Source organism: Macrobrachium rosenbergii, chromosome 2, assembly GCF_040412425.1.
Source record: "Macrobrachium rosenbergii isolate ZJJX-2024 chromosome 2, ASM4041242v1, whole genome shotgun sequence".
Lineage (NCBI taxonomy): Eukaryota > Metazoa > Arthropoda > Malacostraca > Decapoda > Palaemonidae > Macrobrachium > Macrobrachium rosenbergii.
Genome location: NC_089742.1, coordinates 13031666 through 13036665, shown reverse-complemented (window position 1 = coordinate 13036665; position 5000 = coordinate 13031666). Strand labels below are relative to the sequence as shown.

The window sequence follows — 5000 nt, the reverse complement described above, 5'->3', positions numbered from 1 at the left end:
GTCGCCGAAGGAATTTATATAAGTGATAAATGCATTGAATCGTGGGGACACGAATTCTGACGACAAGCCTATTCAGCGACTCCAGTTGGCGTAAACCATTGAGCCATCAAAGCCAGGTATAAGTCTTTTGCCGAGATGTCTTCACTGCTTTTACGTCGAGGCGGAAAGTGTCCAGCCTCGACAATGACCCACCCCCCGCCATGACAGTTCATTGGTACGTTTCGGACACGCAGCTCTTGTTGTAAATTTTTAAAACACCGTGATTTATAGTGACAATCATGAAGCTACAAATGTAGTCCGGCAATATCGAAATCCCACGCTACCTCAGAAGGTATATCTCCGTTGGAGAATTGTCGCCGAAGATATTTATATAAGTGATAAATGAATCATATATCGTGGGACACGAATGTGTGCGAAAAGCCCTATTCAGCGACTCCAGTTGGCGTAAACCATTGAGCCATCAAGAGAGGTATAAGTCTTTTGCCGAGATGTCATACTGCTTTTACCCGTCGTGAGGCTGGTACAGTCCCCGCTCACGACGGGTAAAATATACGACATCTCGGCAAAAGATATACCTCTCTTGATGGCTCAATAATTTACAAGCACAGTCGTTTTAATATGTATATGTCTTGCTACAAATGTCCCCAGAAAATTCCACCATTTATCACTTATAAATTTCTGAGCATAAGTATATCATTCCCTTTGAAAAAACGGAGATATACATCAGGAAGATAGTTATTTGCGAAATTTGTAGCGACAGTCTGAATGAATTTTCTTCACGGTGTGTAACTGAATTTCATAATATTAGCTGCTTTAAAGGCTTCCAATGCTCCTTCTCGAGTTACTCATTGTCGATGCTAAAATAAGCGCCTTCACGACATATAAAATATCGTACAACATCATCGGCAAAAGACTTAAGCTTATGGCGGCAATGGTTTACGCCAAGAAAAGTCGCTGAACTTGTCTGTCCGGGTTACTTTTTGTCCTTACTTTTCTTCCGCCATTTATCACTTAATAAACTACTCCCCTAGGGCTGCAAAGACATTGATTCCACCAACGGTCATCAAACATACCGAGGTAGCGTGGATTTCCAGCCTCAGTAGTTTTTATTTAAGGTTAAAGATTGCTATAATCGTGTGTCTGGCAACGAAAAGCCATAACACCACCAGGCCGTGGTTAAAGTTTCATGAACATGGCTCATAAGTGAGGTGGGTCATTGCAAAAGATAGATCTATTTTCCCCGCCTTGATTCACGACGGGTAGAACACTCGATTGCGCCGAAGATACTTCGGCAAGCAGACTTATAAGTAGTTTGCAGGCTCACGTGGTTTACAACAGACTGGAGTCGCTGAATAGGCTTTCTAGAGACGGGTCAGATGCCATGTTGATATCCAGATTATTTATCACTTATATAAATTCCCTTTCGGAAGACTGAATTCTCCAGCGGAGAAGATGAGGTAACGTTGTTTGTTTAACTTTTCAATTCACCATGACATTTATTACTTCATGATTCATATATAAATCACAAATTTGTGATAAAAATTTCTTATATATATATATAAACTTTAATAAGGAGACTCTTTCTAAGCTTAGTATTATATAAAAAACACAATATTTAAAACTCAGGCTTCATCCTTTTTTTTTTTTTGTTCTAATAACTTAAGCACCTTGCTACAGCGATCCCAGATATTGCGTTGAGACGCAAAAGAAGTAACAGTTACCAAGAACAAGATGATAAGAAGAGAAATCCTAGCTTCTGGCAGTGCAGGAGTACATGCATCCATTCATGTAAACATTGTGGAAACCTTTCTCCTTTTACACATTAACATATTTTCATTTCTCTCATGCGAATAAGTAACATTAGGAGTATTTTGGGGAGTTTTGAATAGTGAAGCATAAACTTAAAATAAGTTCTGCTTTTGAGATGACAAACGAGGACCATTGAAAAATTAAACAAGATAATGAGATGAAGCACATCGGGCACTTTGGAAAATGAAACAGAGCGTTAAAATGAGTTCCATTTCTGTTATAACCAGCGACCCACTGAAAAATAAGGTAAAACGAGGTATAATAATTAATTTTTCTTGATTGGTTTTAGAAAATTCGTATTTTCTATAAATTTAAAGGATGCTTCCAAATAACTGTATTTAACTACTGTGTTGTCTCTGTAAAGAACTGAATGTATACTCTATATCTGAATACAATACAATCATGTTCAATTACATTTGGAGAAAAAATTGAAGTTATGAATAATTCTTTTGTAACTGCAAATATTATTAATTTTCCTTTAGCTCAGGCTTTAGGATATTATTATTATTATTATTATTATTCTATTTATTATTATTATTAGCTTATTATTATTATTATCTATTTTCCTTATTATTCTTCAGTGGAGGTGCGTGCTAACAGCTCGCCTTTTCGTTGTCATTTATTATCTGGATTCTGCTTCTTTTTTCCCATCAGTTTTGTGTACAATTTTTTTTCGATAACTCTTCTGTCATTCTAGGTACATGGACTCTAGATTGCATAGGTCCTTCTGAATTCATACACGGGCTTCAGCGGGGTTTGGATGGCGAATTTGATTTGCAGTTTTTCAAGCCAAATTTCTGCCGGTTTGATTAAAATCACGGGCCAACCTTTATCATTCCAGATTGGTCGTTGCGTGATGTCATAATATATACATCTATATAGTTTTGGCTGCTATTGGGCTGCGGATGAATGAAGAACTCTTTCTGTCGTAGATTGTCTCGAAGGGCGCCTCGCTCGATGCAGCGGTGCCCTAGATCTTTAAAAGATCAGACCCGAAGGGTGGAAAAGGACAAACATCCAAAAATTTAATAGCGGCCAAATTACCGATGACTCTTTTGGCCAAGGTATCGACAGATTTTGGCTTAATTTTTTCACTAGAATGGCATTATTTGCTTGCGTAAATATGTGGTCGGGCTTCTCTTCCATACTATTTCTTGTGAATAATTATGAAATGTAGCTTCCTGAAGTTCTTTTTACTTTTAAATATGGGGGCTAAATGGCTGCTAAGTTTCCTAGAAACATAATTATAATGAGAAATAATAAACAATTGTTCAACAATTATATATTTTAAGCATGGATCTTGGTTTCTGTGGTTTCCCCAGATCCAAATGAGGCCATCTTCTTTCGAATAACTCATCAATTTTGAAGGAAAATTACTAAATCTTTCTTAAAGAGTGTATGTCTGCACACAACCAGGAACACTGGTGACATCACTGCTGCCAAATTATTATCAGCATGGGGTTATTATTAATCCAGTTTTATTATTCCTATTAGTCTTAGACTAGTAGTTGCATTTTTTCTCGTATTTTTAGTTGATTGTTATCTTTAACATTTTTTTCCCATCTTTTGTGATGTGTTTTTTTATAAAATTTGCAAAGCGGAGAGGTGACATTCTGGGGATTGTGTTTTCTATTCAACCAACTTCATTTTCCTTGATTTATTTTTCACTGATGTTTGATTAAAACAGTAACACTTTTAACCCAGTCTCAGACTAATACAGGACACTATAGTGACGAAGGTATAACTTCAGGTATTTTGAACCCTTACGTATTTCTCAAGTTCAAGGATCAATTTTAAAATCAACATTGTATCTTCTTTTTTTATGAAATTTGGTAGGCAGGTATCGCTTTTGAAATTTTTCTGTATGGCATGTCAGCTTTAGGGTAATGTTTTATTTTTTGCTGATTTCAAATAAACTTGATAGGTTTGGATTTACTGTGGTTAATGATTATTTTCTCTAAATATTTTTTAACTTAATCCATTTTTAATTGGGAGATTATATTACGGTACTCAAGTAATTTTGACCTTGACCGATTTGCAAGACCCATTTGAAAGTCACACTTTTATTTTATTTTCATCGGAAACGCCTGTTGCTCACCTCGAAAATGACCTTAACTAGATAAATTAGGTAATGTTGCCATATTAATAATAATGAAAGCTCGGTGAAGAATTTCCCTTTTTCCAGTGTAATCATGGTGCATTTTAGGTAAAACAATTTAATAGAAAACTTGCGAACATAGATCACCCGACGAAACCTTTGTGTCAGATTTAAGAAAGAGTAAAATTGTTTCAATGAAACGTGAGAATAAACCTTAGGAACAAGTATTATGAGATGATTCATGACATCAAAACTGTGGGCTCCAAAGTAACTTTCCGTGTAATGGCAGCATAAGTTTCCACATTCATATCTGTATATAAAACCGCATAATTGTGGGAGTTCTTATTTTCATAAAAAATCATACTTTAGGTATTTCCACTCCTTATCAGGGATAAGTACCTTGAGTGGTGAATATGATTATGGATAAGATATAAAAATAGAAAGAAGACTTCTTTTACATTACAAATAAAAGGAATGAAAGATGTGAATTTACTGCAAGGGTAGTCTGTGTTAATATCCTATATACAGATGCGCTTAATCGTGTGCAAGTGAACGTTGATGTTAAGGAAAGAAATATTGCCATTTATGTGTAATTAACTTGTAAGAATTATATTATGATGTTATATTCAAAATTAAAGAAAAAAATTTGACCATGGCGTAGGATTAATATGAAGAAAATATGTACTGTATATCTCTTATGTACAAAAAAAATTAAAGGCTGAACACTAGAAATGCATTTGCAAGTGGAGGTCCAATCAGGGTAAACATAGCGTAACTTGTAGAATGTACACAGAATATTATACCGAATAAAATAAACAGCCCTTAGCTGCAAAAATAAACAATACCTTAGTTGCCATCTTATTAACGCCATTCGTAACATGTAATTCAACAGTGCTTCGGGAATTATCTATTATTCAACAAAGAGAATATTAGTAAATAGGGACTCATCATCAAAAGCTTCCATTGTAGCCTACATTTTAGAAAATTACTAGAAGCCGTCTTTGTAGGAAACAAAAACAAGAAATTTTCACTGTATATCATTAATAGTTATTAGAGCAATCACTGGGATTAGAATTTCCACTCATTTAGAATT

General features: G+C 35.1%; 1 protein-coding gene across 1 annotated transcript in view; it reads right to left on the bottom strand.

Moving 5' to 3' along the window:
* The window catches only part of LOC136842441 (uncharacterized), a 78006-nt gene that overhangs the window by 69365 nt on the left and 3641 nt on the right, over positions 1-5000 (bottom strand). The gene's annotated exons all lie outside the window — the stretch shown is intronic.